The sequence below is a fragment of the Gymnoscopelus braueri genome (assembly GCF_963280865.1).
Source record: "Gymnoscopelus braueri genome assembly, contig: SCAFFOLD_102, whole genome shotgun sequence".
NCBI classification, from domain to species: domain Eukaryota; kingdom Metazoa; phylum Chordata; class Actinopteri; order Myctophiformes; family Myctophidae; genus Gymnoscopelus; species Gymnoscopelus braueri.
The window spans coordinates 47,501-62,500 of NW_027660486.1; the positions used below are offsets into that span (position 1 = coordinate 47,501).

Below are 15,000 nucleotides of genomic sequence, written 5' to 3' on the forward strand. Positions count from 1 at the left end.
CTGGCTTTTTTCCGATTCCTCCAGGATTTGGGGCCTCTCGCGGCGCCGACACTGCCCCAGGAACATGCCCCGGTTCCGGGCATGCTCCATAGCTACCCGCTGGCACCAGTGGCCACTTTCCCCCCACGCGAAATCTCACGCAGGGGAGAGGCCGGAGCCCCAGACCTCGCGGGGCCTGCAAACACAGTGCGATTTTCACACTTTTTCCCGGGTTTTTCGGCCGCAGTTTGCTCGGGCAGCCACCCAGGGACCCGGGGGGGGCACCGACGCGTGCGCACCCCCGGCCCGGATCCAACGAGCCCTCCGCCGGCAACGGGCGACCCAGGGATAGGGAGGTACCGCCCGTTTTGGCCCGAAAAAAGCGCAGATCGACAAGCCCGAAAAAAGTTGAGATTTTCGGCCCGGGGTCCTCCAGGGGGTCCCCGCGGACCTCTGGAGGCCATACAAACACTCAGCGCGATTTTTGATTTTTTTTTTAGAACCATGATTTTAGGGGTCTCCGCCGCCCCATCGCTACCCCAGGAAGGTGCCTCTTCCTGGGCATGGTTCCTACCTACGAGATGGTACAAGTGGCCACTCTCCGCCCATGCAAAATTTCAAGCAGGGGAGAGGCCTGAAGCCCAGAGCTTCTTGGGAGCTCTGGACTTAGAAGAATTTTCAACTTTTTCCGAAAGCTCCAGGGTTTTTGGCCCTCTCAGGCATGGGGACGCCCCCGAATATGGTGGACCATGTCCGGACATGGTCCCTGTATACCCTATGGCACAAGTGGCCATTTTCCCCCCCATGAAAAATTTGTCGCATGGGAGGGGGGAAAAGCCCTTGAGCTCCTGGGCTCTACGGAGCTTTTTTGGGGTTTTTCGGCCGCAGTTTCCCCGGGCGGCATCCATGGGACCCGGGGGGGGCACCGACGCGTGCGCACCCCCGCCCCGGATCCAACGAGCCCTCTGCCGGCCCCGGGCGACCCACGGCCCGGTCGGTACCGGCCGTTTTGGCCCGAAAAGCCGAGAAGCGCAGTTCGACAAGCCCGAAAAAAAAGTTGAGATTTTCGGCCGGGGGTCCTCCAGGGGGTCCCTGGGGACCTCTGGAGCCCATGCAGGCACTTAGAAACATTTTAGATTTTTTTGGGAGAACCAGGATTTCGGGCGGTCCGCGTCGCCCTCGCTGCCCCAGGCAGGTGCCTCCGTGCTGGGCATAACTACCCGATGGCACGGGTCGCCCTTTCAGGCACCTCCAGGAAAATTCCTTGAGGCAGGAAGGCAGGGGCCCACCTCCTCCAGGGGCTCCTGGACTTAGAAACATTTTCGAGAACCAGGATTTTGGGCGCTCTGTGGCCCATCGCTGCCCCAGGAGGAGGCCTCTTCCTGGGCATGGTCCCTACCTACGAGATGGCACCAGTCGGCCCTTCTCCCTGGCTCTCCCTTCCACACAGGCCAGGGGCCAGGGAGCCCAGTCCCTCACGGCACAGTGCCGGGTGCACACTCGCCCGCTCTACCCGCCCCGGGAGCCACCGTCCCTGGGTAGGAGGTGGTCCATGGACCCCCGATGGGGACCAGGGACCGGGGACGGCGCCGCCTTGTGGACGCCGGCGGTATTGCGCCCCAAGACATCAGCCTTTTACAGGCTTGTGGATCTGCTCTTTTTTCAGCCGTTTTGAGCCCAGATTCCGGCTGTCGGACCCGCGGGATAGCGAGGCGCACCCATAAACACTGTGTCTAGTGAGCAGCACAAGCTACGATGAGCTAGATTGCCACCCAGTGTGATCCCAGCACTCAAGGCCAACCGGACAAGAACGGAGCAGACCGTCCGGGGGACACCCTGGCCTCACAGACACAGCCCCTCGGATGAGATGTAGCGTCGTACACCGGGTAAAGCCGGCAGAGACACCAGGCGGATTGAGGGACAGGCTTCTCAGAGGTAGACAATCCACTATTTCATAAACTATTGCTAAAAAAAAATCCCAGAATATCACGATAACAACAAACTGTGTGTAAAATATTACTAAAAAGGAGCAACAATAAAATTCATGATGCAAAGATGACTTAAAAACATAAAACCTAGCAGAGCGTGTAACATTCATGCCGCCATCTTGGATCCTCGGCGTCATGACAGTAGTGTGAGTCTGCTGTATTGGGCCCGAGTCTGCCCAATACAGCCCAATACAGCATATTTGAAAACATTTAGGAGTAAATGACAGATTTCTTTGATATAGAGCTGTCGTCACGCTTAGTGTTGCCATGTCCTCTAATTATAAGCGACATTGCCCTTGTTTTTCTGTGAAGGTACTTGTAAAGACTGGTGGTTGGGCTTTGTCCCTGTTTCTAAAACGTTGTTGAGATTTGGCATGAGTTATTTGTTGATAGCTTGTAGATCTGCTATTTTCTACTACCACCACCACCTGGCGCTGTAATAGGCCAATGTGAAAAGGGTGGCATTTCTTCTTAGGCCTTTCACGGTGTAACAGATAAGCCAGTTGCAGGTCAACGCTGCGCAATATCAAACCACCCCAAAAATGGACTTGTGCAGATGAATGCATTTTTGGACATTAAAAGATATATCGGGCTCCCCCCCACACGCCGACTCACAGCATAAAGGCCAGAAGCAAGGCACCGGACAACCGTTGACATCTGACCACAGTGACCTGGTCATAAAACCCCCTTCGCGATGGACCCTGATCCACCCCAGGAAAGGGAATTAAGGAGCGCATCTGTCCCTGTCATAGAGATAAGGAGTAGAAAGAATGCAGTTTGCCTCTGTCAGCCCAGATATCCTGTTACACACCAGCCTACTAGCTCTCTCTCTGCCTCCAGCTTCCCCACCTCTTTGGAAGTAAATGGGGGAGTTCGGTGTTATTTATGACATGTACACACAGACTAATTTCACTGGCTCAGCGATTACACCTAAGTACAATGGGAAACACTGAATGCCAATGAAACTGCTCACAGAATATATGCTGTGACTTTAAAATACCTTGTTGCCCAATACCGTGGCCACAACAATAAGGAGAACTTTGGGGTTCTCAAATGCGATGCTTCTCTGTTTGAGTACACTGTGATGTTCACCTGCCTTCTATTTAATTTGAAGCCTGTTATGTTTGATATCTAAAACAAGTCTAAAGTCTTTGTGATTTCAAAATACTCTGTCAAATTTATTAATAGAAGGTTCCAGAGGAACATTTACAAAGAAGTTAGCTGTCCATGTCAGACATCCATGGATGGAAGATGACAGCTCCCTTCTGCCACAAACCGGCGCACAGCCGTGTGAAGTGGAAAAGACCCACCATGTGGTTTGTGTGTCAAAGAACAAATACATGCCACATTATCTTGAGTCATTTACTAACAAACCCAACATAATGTATGATGCAAGATATGCCTGAATTGCATTTTTGATTTCACATGCATTAAGAAGCCTCAAAAAGACTCAGTGATTATGCTTCATCAATGAACGAACGATGAGTCAATATCATTCACTGGATGATGTATGTTACATGAGAACTACACCGAGAACCAGATCGAGGGCCGCCCCCCAAGGAAGGTGGGGGCCTCCCTCACCGTGGGTCAACCGGCCCGCACCTATCAAGAGAGCAGAGACACCAGCAGTCTCTCTCTTGTCCTCTTCCTGCTCTTATCCGATTCTTCTCTTCTCTTCTACTCGGATCCCAAAGGACCAGGGGGGTGGGAGAAGCGGTGAGGGGCGCAGCCCCCTGACACTCTATCTCTCCCACCGTACCCTGGCAGAACTTTGACCGCTCACTGGACTCTGGAAAAAGACTGTCGCAAAAGGACTCCCAGGTCGTTACACTTGATCTACTAACATTTAAGCCCTCATTTCAGTGTGTGAACTAATACTTTCCTTTTGGTTCTAAGTTATCTAACTGGTTCTTTAGTAGTTAACATATCTTGATGGAGAGCCTGGTGTTACATACCGGCCTCCCTCAAAATATGGCCTACAATTGGAACCTGCATAGGTCTAAGTCATGACCTTTGATGACAGCACACACATACATTAAACGTTGAATGAAAGATCACATAGATCACATAGTTATGACGTATGCAGTGGCATTTCGGATCATTTTTGTGCATTTATTTACTTTAATACATTTCTGAGACTACTTTTATTAAGGAGGCGTTTGTCATTCCTTATTCTCTGTTTACAGTAATACTATTGGGATATTTATTGCAAGTCTGACAAGAACTCACGTTACTATTACAGTGACGTAAGTTTCAATATATTATTATATATTGTAATAATTCATAAATTATATTTATATGGTTTATGGAATATTAGGTCCTGTACCATGCTGAAGTTACGACCGGCATGCTTGCTACAACGGCAATCGGACACTTCATTCATGATTTGAGGCATTTTGTTCCAAAAATGTGTATTGCTAAATTAGACCTGCTGGTGGCCAGCAACAGGCCAATGTGAAAAGGGTGACATTTCTTCCTCGTGGGAATCTGCGTGCAAAATGTCACTGAAATTGCATGCTCCCAGTGTGGAGTTTCATGTTCTCCCTGTGTCTCCAAGGGTAGTTAATACCCTCACAAAAACACGTAGTAATCCTGGTTGCTATACCGCCTCCCCCATGACAGCCGGGGCGCCTGATGGAGGGGAAGGGAACTGGTTGGAATAACGTGTTCCTTCCAAGCGCTGCGTCCTACCGGGGAAACTCCCCCGTCAGATGACAAGAAGGTCAGTTGGCTCTCATGCATTGAAGGAAGCATGAGCTCGGCCCTGGCCTCCCTAGGCTGTGGGGGACTGGTGTAGCGCTGGTACTGGTGTAGCGCTGGTGTAGGGCTGGTGTAGCGCCCAGGATCACTTAGGAAATTGGCACCGGGTGAAAAGAAAATGGGTTAGAAAAATTGCGGGATAAAAATGTAGTTAAAAAAAAAGAAATTGCATGCTGCGTTCATGATTTGAGGCATTTTGTTCTAAACGAACCAATCCTACAACTTTGGAAGCCAATCTTAGGCAATCACGATGGAATATGGGAAATCGGACAGGTCCGTGTTGATCACATATAGAGATACTGTGTACCGATTTGTGTGATGTTTGGACATCTGTAGGACTAGTATAAAAAAAATGTGTTTTGCACATATCGGACTCCTGGTGGCGCTATAACAGGCCAATCTGAAAAATTTGGTCCAGATGTTCTGAATTGGCATCAGGGAGTGTGTGTGCACAGTTTCACAGTGACCGGGCCAACGGTGCCGGAGATCAGCTGGTCACAGACAGGAGGACACACACACACACGGACGGACGGGCACACAGGGTGCAAAACATACTCTCTCGCCATGATAAGTTAATAATAAGTTAATGTTGTATGGATTTAAACTTATAGCAGAGTATTTCTATATCGCAATATTAGTAAACTATAATAGCTGTTCTAACGACTTTTCAAGTAATAATGGTGCTTCAAGGCGATTTCTTCCTTTGCTAATCACAGCATATGGAAGTTTCGAAGTAGTTCACACGTCTATTTACCAATAGATATGTCACACTTAATCAGTATTCACATTCCACGTACATCACCAGCGCAATAGAGATGGGATGTATGGCTCTTTTAGGGAGCCGGATCTTGGCGATCGGTTCCTTTCGCAGAGCCGTTCAAAAGACTGGCTCATTTATAGCTCATTTGTATATGTATTATTTATTTAAAAAACATATATAAATGTATACAAATATATAGCACTACAGGTTGTGTCTTAGCCTGTGAGTCCGAAGGTCGAGAGTTCGATTCCAGTCAATGGCAATAGGTTGAGGTCTCCATGAGTGAGGTTCTTAACACTAGCATGACTGGAGTTTCATTATCCCACACACTGCCTGATTTGGCGATCAAAAACGGTCTTTTTGATCCCCAAATCAGGCTATACTATTGGTCACTGTCTCCCCTCTGTGCTCCAGACGAGCTCACACCTTCACCCCCACACAGTGGGGGTTCCATTGTCGTCTAAATAGCTATTAACATTTCAATTGCACTCTGCTCAGTCAGTGAGCTCACATGTTGTTGTTGTAGGCAGGCAGAAACATTATAAAATAGGCTAACTTGTAATGGTAACTGCAGATTCTGTATGTAAAATATTTATAAAAATGCGCGATCTGTAGCGTCACATTAAACTCTTCAGTAAGGATAATTCCTTTTAACAGGTCGTTCATGAGGTCTTGTTTCCAATGAGAACCTGTGAGCAATTAGGGGTTAAGGGACACATTTAATTTCATTGACACATATGCTGGCCTGGCCTGGAATTGAACCTGGGGCAACCAGGGCCTCTGGCTCCCTAGGCGGGCTCACTAACCACTCAGCTATGGCCGCCCCAGTGAAACATGGAGCCTATATGAACGCTTAAGCCACTGTCTAATTACGTGACAATCTCCATTGTCCAAAACACATGGATATCTCTTGACAAACCAATATTATTATTATTCATAATAATAATATTCATATTGTCTGAGCGTAAAGCTCTCATTCTATCAGCTGTCCACGTCGCTGACAAACGCGTCTCCTCTCCTCGTCCCTGTCAGCGCAACAAGTGAACACACCGCTATGTTCCACAAATGTGCTCATTCCTGCTCTACTCCTGCGCTAAATATCTGATCTACAAACATAAAACAGTCGCTGCCTGACGAGCCCTATGCTTGTAGATCAGATCTGTTGGCACAGCATTAGAAAACAGCGCGATCTGTAGCGAACACATCGGTATGCTTCACACATGTGCTCAATCCTGCGCAAAATATCTGATCTTCAAGCATAAAACAGTTGCTGCGTGACAAGCTGTATGCTTGTAGATCCTATCTTTTTCCACCGCTTTGCAGTGAAGAGGGTTGCCAAATTTTGCGAGAGATATAAGCAGTCAGGTCTATGAAAATGTTACTGCATGCGTCGTTGTGCCCTGAGAAAACAGTGAGGCATGAATGGGGTTCATAGCCGAGGCTAATTTGCAACCCCAGTCCCTGGATAGACCTTTCTATATAAATATTTACCTAATAAAAAATCATTTACAAAAGGACATGCATGAAGCTCTAATCTAAACAAGTATGAAAAGATATTTATATCTGCAAAGTAACTAGTAACTAAAGTTTTCAAATAATTGTAGTGGAGTAAAAGTACAAGATTTGCCTCTGAGCTGTAGTGGAGTAGAACATTATTACCATTATAATGTAATTATATATATAATTATAATAATGATAGTATTAGAAAGACGTGAAAAACAAGCCCAAAGTCGCTTATAATAAGCAGATATGGCAACATACACTCGCTGCGCAGCTATTCTATTTCTACGGGCCGCTCTGCGGGGGGTCTCGAGGTGTCAACTGCTATTCCCTGGGGGAGAGAGGGTGAGAGTGGTAAAATTAGCCGAAATATAACGGCTGGGATTTTATATATGGTGTTAATTTCATATTTATAATACGTACGAGATGATTTGAAACAAATAGTTAGTCGTGAAAGGGGAACTTTCTCAGAGCTTCATGAGAGAAGATAATCCACTTTAAATTCTCAAAATCGGTCATATTGATGGCTTAGTCACGCAAGTGTTAACCTGGGATTGCGTCCTATGTATGACCACCTCAGCTGGGTCCAGCTGAAAAGCAGATTTGCCTGTTGGAATCATTTGCTTTGTCAATTTCAAACTATTCCGTTCCCATGTCTTCTTGTGCTATTATTGCACTTTGCTTTTGTCTGTCTGTCTGTCTGTCTGTCTCCATCACTTTGTCTGTCTGTCTGTCTCTCTCACTCTGTCTGTCTGTCTGTCTGTCTGTCTGTCTGTGGGTGGGTCATTCCACTTTTCAATTGCATCGCACAAAACATGACTGCATCAAATAATGCATGTGCAATTTTTAAAGATAACATGAAATGCTTATTTGAGAGTATGTTTTTACTATGTGTGACATACTTCATTGTGAAAATAGCCGATCTACAATCACACAACTTTTCAGATAGCAACCCTTTGTGAGCTTGTAGATTGGCTACTTTCACTAGTTTTCTTTCTGAGGAAAAAAAATCTTTATTGCTAAATGGTTTGTGAACCAGTGATCTAGAGTAGTTCGGGACACAGAGGCTTGGTTCATAATGGACGGAAATAGTTATAGATGTCAACAGACGCTATCAGGGAGGCCATATATCTAGCTCAATGAGAAGAGAGACAGCCTATGAGTCTGTAGGTCGCTAGTTTGATTCCTGTCCCCGACAATGTATTGACATGATCATGATTTGGCATTCTTAGGTTTACACATAGTGTTTCTTGAGGATGGGCGTAGGCGTTGTTTTACTGAGGTTAGGGTTAGTGAGGGTTTAAAATGCTCACGTTAATTGCATACGTTTCTTTCTCTCAAGTTCAGTCTTCTAAGTAGATCGGCTACAATTTCTCTATCGGTAGATGGTTAGGGAACCAGTGATCTAGAGTAGTTAGCAAAACAGAGGCTTGGTTCATCAAGGACGGAAAGACTTATGTATATCAACAGACACTGCCAGGGCTCAATGAGAAGAAAGGCAGCCTATGAGTCTGGAGGTCACTAGTTTGATCCCTGTCCCCGACGACGTGTTGAGCTGATCACAATTTGGCATTCTTAGGCTTACGCGTAGTATATCTTGAGCTTAGGGGTAGGCATAGTTTTACTGAGGTTAGGGTTAGTGAGGGTTTAAAATGCTCATGTTAATTGCATGGTTTTCTTTCTCTCAAGTTCGGTCTTCTATGCTTCTACGGCTTATTGTGGATATTACTTATCATTGCTTCTTTCTTTTTTCTTTCTGCAATCACTGGCCCCGTATTATCACTGCTTGCAGCTATATTTAGGGCCCGAGCACTTTACAGTAGAGCGAAGCCCTATTGAAACTGTAATGATTATTATTTTCCCGATAATTAAACACGTTTTTGAGGGGCAATGCGTATTCCAAAAGTTACGCAACTTTGCACACACATGGCGAAAAAGTATGTATTTAAAAAAAATAAGGGAGGGGGGGCACAAAGGTTTGTGCTTCAAGCCCGACAATACGGTTTCACCTAAATGCATGCAAATTGGTACACACTTGTATCATGTCCCGACTTACGAAAAACTCTCTTGGAGCCATGACCGAAACCAAACAGGAAGTTCATTCATTTTGAATTGATTGTGGCGTTTTTGTGCATTTCACACCATTTTCACAGGTTGTACTTTGGCAAACTCCTCCTAGGCGGATTATCGGAACTGTCTAAAATTCGCTCAGAGTACACAAAAGACGTTAACGATGAAAAGTTATCAAAAGCTTGAGTTTTCGTAAAACGGCGTGACCGTGGCAAAGCGTCAAACTTCAACGCCAAACAGGAAGTGAAAATAGCCGATCTACAATTCCGATTGGCTGGGCTTTAAACAGCCATAACTTCGGTTCACAGCATGCTACCGAGTACAAATTTGGTATGTGGACTAAGACCACCAATAGATACACACGGAGATAGACGGGAACGCCCAGGAACTGACGGGAACCATTCGATTTTGGCTCGGGGGACAACACAACGATCTGCCTCATAGAGTTACATCATACACGATCGCTTGGATCACTTTCAGAGCTATTTTATGGACGATAGAAACATTGTCAGCCAAGAAAAATCCATCAGAAGGACAGCTGGAACACAATCGCCCTCGGAAAAGATGACTTATTATTAAGATATATGTGACTAAAAATACCAAACATTGACAATCTATGAGCTCACAACGCGTCGGAGCGCGAAGCGTTGTAACTGTGAGCTAGATTGGAAATGTTTGGTTTATGTTCCCCCCAGAATACGTAAACTGGGGTTCATGTGGTTTATCAGATTATCCTTATATCTTATTGCATTATTCATGTTTCAGCTACAAGCACCACTGAGACCGGAGATCTGTTTCCCTCTTTCCAGCTCCGTCTGAATACCAAAACACTCGCCCCAAAACACAGTCGCCCCGGGGCAAACCCGCCGGTATTCACCTGGTATCCCTAAACGTAACCTCAGTAAAACTATGCCTAAACTGCTAAACATAACCTTATTCCTAAACTGAACCTCAGTAAAACTATGCCTAACCCTGAACTTATTTCAAACCGTAAAACAAACAAACAAACAAGAATACAAGAACCCAGTGTCGGCCCTATGGGGGGGCATTGGGGGGCAATGCCCACCGAGATTAGACTTTGTGCAGTTCAGATTGGCCAGAATATTTTTATTTTTATAAAAAAATATTTTACAGACATATATATTTTTCGGGTGTTAAATATATGTTATTTGTATGTTCTTTGTGATTATTATAAATATTAAAATTTTCAAATAATTAATAGTTTAATGAAAATGCAATAATAAAAGGTACACTCTAACACCACCACTCCACTGCACCGAGTCGGATTTGTTTTGAGTTGACCACCTTCTTGATCACACCGGTGCAACGTCACTTCATTACCTCTGTGTGTGTGTTGTTGTTGTACTTCTCATGCACGTGAATTCAAATCCGAGACTGAGAGAGAAGAAAAAAGACCAAGGTGAAGTTGACTTTTTTTTTCTCCCTTTCCTCCCGCCGTGGAGATTGCGACATAAGACTCTTATATTATGAGTGATAAGACACTAGGCAATTAATGCTCAACGTATTTGTGTTGTTGGTGCATAGCCTTTCCCCCCCCTTTTCCTCCCGCCGTGGAGATGGTGTCATTATAGCTGTAGAATACAACTCTCGTAGACGTTTTTTATGATTCTGAGGTTTTCAATCTACGAGAGTTGTAGGGTTCACCCTGTTCAAGTTATGACCGATATAATAAAACACTCTTGACGACGTTCTTTAACTGCAGAGGTTGTTGTGTTTATTTGGCTTCTCTCGTAGACACACAGCTGTGTTGTTTTCGTAGCATACATGGAATGAATACTTCCGGCGCATGCGCGCCCAATACAGTCTGGTCTTAAAGACACACACACACAATTGTACTTTCAGTACATTCATTCACATGACACACCCCCCATGGACACAGGGACTTTCAGCACTATACCCCGTAGACACTCCAAACATGTACAAATTGAAAAAAACGGTGCTTACCCCCACACCACAAATGTTAACTCTTGCTACGGGGTAGTAGTTTAATGTAATAATCCATATCTTTCAATAAAGAAGTGTTTTAATGCCGTCTGTGGCCGATTCTGTCGGAAGTTCCCAATGGGCGGTAGTGACGCGCCCATCTGGTGAAACCCGGAATTACACTCAATGTAAACAGGAAGTAAACGAGGGCGAAAAATGGCGTTCGGCCACAGACGGCATTAAAACACTTCTTTATTGAAATATATGGATTATTACATTAAATTACTACCCCGTAGCGAGGGTTAACATTGGGGGCGTGGGGGTAAGCACCTTTATTTTAACACCTTAGAGTGTTATGTGCATACAGTATGTACATTATGTGATGTCATAAGTGAAAGCCCGCCTGTTATGTGCGCAGCAGCGCAGTAAGCTGCCTTTTTTTTCTCCCGCCGTGGAGTCTGTGAAGATGCGATGCCGACATTACATTAAAGACATTATAATGCTATAATTGTATTTGTTGTTGGTGCATAATAGTAGCCTATACTACTTGTAGCCCTTTTCAAAGCACTTTCACTGTGTTTATTGTATAGGTGACGATTTGCTTGCTATATTATAGAGGCAAGGTAAATGAACCGAATTAACCGAAATAGAGTTACAAAACACCCCAAAAAAGTAAAATATCTGCTGATTACTGTCTGCAGCCGGCACTGCAAGAACCGCTGGTCGGTGAGAAAAATGGGGGCGAGCGTGTTTTGGGGCGAGACTTCTGGTTACCTTTCGTCTTGCTCCTTGTTACAAAACATGTTTACATACAGTGTTTAATCGCCTGGTAGAGACACTATTACAGATCAATTAAACTTACCATAATATCAAAACCCAACAGCCATTAAGTCATCAATAATGTTTATAGTGAATTTGAAGTAAAGTTTAGAGACTGTTTTGTGAACGGCACGTACCGACGCCATTATCATTTGGCGAAGTGCGTCATTTAATATCATGCAGGATTTACACACTGCTTTAGCAACATTCCAATCGGACTTTTGTTTAATTTGCTAATGTAGCATTCCTTGTCGGTTGGCAACAAGTTGCTGTGCCTGTGATCTGGCAAGCCATGACGCCTGCTTTTAAATTGGTATACTTTTACAGCATAGTCTATGAGTTTGAAAACCCCACATCCCTCTGTCTATACCAGCTGGGGGAAATCTGTGTTTTCCCCCGAGCGACTCCGCCCCCCTAGGTACGACCCACTGATGACACTAGGCCGTGTGGATCTATAGGGACGAGCTGTAATTTATGAAGCCCCGCCCCCTCGGTCTTCCTATTGGCTGGGCTTTAAACAGCCATAACTCCGGTTCCCAACGTCAAATACCTACAAAATTTGATAGGTACACTTACACGGCCAATAAGGACAGGCTGGAATTGTTTAAGCCCTGCCCCCTCTGTGTTCCTATTTGCTGGGCTTTAAACAGCCGTAACTTTGGTTCCCAGTGTCAAATACCTAAGAATTTGTTAGATACACTTAGACGGCCAATAGGAACAGGCTGAAATGGCTTAAGCCCCGTCCCCACTGTGTTCCTATTGGCTGGGCTTTAAACAGCCATAACTCCGGTTCCCAGCATCAAATACCTACGAAATTTGCTAGGTACACTTAGACGGCTAATAGGGACAGGCTGAAATTGCTTAAGCCCCACCCTCACTGTGTTCCTATTGGCTGGGCTTTAAACAGCCATAACTCCGGTTCCCAGCGTCACATACCTAAAAAATGTGCTAGGTAAACTTAGACAGCCAATAGGGACAGGCTGAAATTGCTTAAGCCCCGCTCCCTCTGCGTTCCTATTGGCTGGCCTTTAAATAGCCATTACTCCACTTCCCAGCATCAAAAATCTACGAAACTTGCAAGGCACACTTAGACGGTAAATAGGGACAGGTTGTAATTGTTTAAGCTATGAAGCCTAACTTTTCAGCTGATTGCCATACAGGCTTGTATCGTGGACAGAACGTCGAGGGCCCGTTCATCGCTGCTTGCAGCTTTAATTTTATTAATTTTTTTCCCCTCATTTCATATTTTCAGGCTATACCTTTTTGGCCAGCAATGTTTTTTTTTCTTTTCTCTAAATTATTAGGGCCCGATCACTGCACAGTAGTGCGAAGCCCTATTGAAACTGCAATCATTATTATTAGGGCCCGAGCACTGCACAGTAGTGCGAAGCCCTATTGAAACTGCAATGACTATTATTATTAGGGCCCGAGCACTGCACAGTAGTGTGAAGCTCTATTGAAACTGCAATGATTATTAGGGCCCGAGCACTGCACAGTAGTGCGAAGCCCTATTGAAACGGCAATGATTATTATTATTATTCCGATTCTTCCCGATAATGAAACGGGAAAATGAAGGCTTCCACGTACTCCAAAAGTTACGCTACTGTGCACACACATCATCAGTGGTGGAAAATTACGTTTTTGTGCATTTCACGCCATTTTCACGCGTTGTACTTTAACGAACTCCTCCTAGGCGGATTGTCGGATCCGCCTCAAATTCGCTCAGAGTACACAAAAGACGTTAACAATGAAAAGTTATCAAAAGCTTCAGTTTTCGTAAAACGGCATGACCGTGGCAAAGCGTCAAACTTCAACGCCAAACAGGAAGTGAGAATAGCCGATCTACAATTCCTATTGGCTGGGCTTTAAACAGCCATAACTCCGGTTCCCAGCATCAAAAACCTACAAGACTTCCTAGGTAAATTTATACGGCCAATAGGGACAGGCTGAAATTGCTTAAGCCCCGCCCCCACTGTGTTCCTATCGGCTGGGCTTTAAACAGCCATAACTCCGGTTCCCAGCATCGAATACCTTCAAAACTCCCTTGGTACACTTAGACGGCCAATACAGACAGGATAAATTGCTTAAGCTCCGCCCCCTCTGTGTTCCTATTGGCTGGGCTTTAAACAGCCATAACTCCTGATCTCCTTCCCACTTGCCCCCCACCCTCTTCTTCTCCCCCCCCCCCCCCTCTTCTTTCTATGGAAACTAACGTTGCGATGGGAACGATGTACAAAAAAGAATTTCACCCACTTTTTTACCTTGTAAACCTGTGATGTGACAATAAAAACTGATTCTGATTCTGATTCTGACTCCGGTTCCCAGCATCCAATACCTACAAAACTTCTTCTGTGCACTTAGACGGCCAATAGGGACAGGCTGACATTGCTTAAGCCCCACCCCCTCTGTGTTCCTATTGGATGAGCTTTAAACAGCCATTACTGCACTTCCCAGCATCAACAATCTACGAAACTTGCAAGGCACACTTGGACTGACAATAGATAGGCTGTAATTGCTTAAGCTATGTAGCCTAACTTTATTTTGTTTTTATTTCTTACCTGTGCAGCACTTTGGTTGACCTGGTCATGTTAAATAAAAAATAAAAAATATATATTTGATTTCATTTGATTTCGATTCTACTAGACCTGTCAGCAGCATTTGACACAGTGAACCACCAGCGTTTCCTGGACACCCTTGCTGACCCAGGCATCGCTGACCCAGGCATCGCACTAAAGTGGTTCTCCTCCTACCTGACTGACCGGACCTACCAAATTTCTTGGAAAGGTTTGCTTTCATCCCCCCGCACCCTCCTAATCGGGGTCCACCAGGGATCTGTACTTGGCCCCCTCCTTTTCTCCCTGTACACTAAATATCTTAGCTCTGTCATCTCTGCTCAAAATCTATCTTATCACTGCTATGCTGATGAAACTTTCTATCCTTCCCCCGCTCGGCCACTCAGGTGGAAGAGCGCATTAGCGCATGTCTGGCTGACATCTCACAGTGGATGTCTTCTCACCACCTCAAGCTGAATCCAGACAAAATTGTTGGGTTCCAACAGCCAAGAACCTTGGTGCTGTCCTGGACAGTCAGCTTTCATTCAAGGTACACATTGCAACGGTAGCTCGATCATGTAGGTTTACACTCTATAACATTCAAAGGATGACTCACCCAGGAGTCAGC

General features: G+C 45.3%; 1 protein-coding gene across 1 annotated transcript in view; it reads right to left on the reverse strand.

Moving 5' to 3' along the window:
• LOC308081523 (hemagglutinin/amebocyte aggregation factor-like) overlaps positions 1-15,000 on the reverse strand; it is a gene marked incomplete at its 3' end in the record, with an annotated part of 102,700 nt that overhangs the window by 36,488 nt on the left and 51,212 nt on the right. The gene's annotated exons all lie outside the window — the stretch shown is intronic.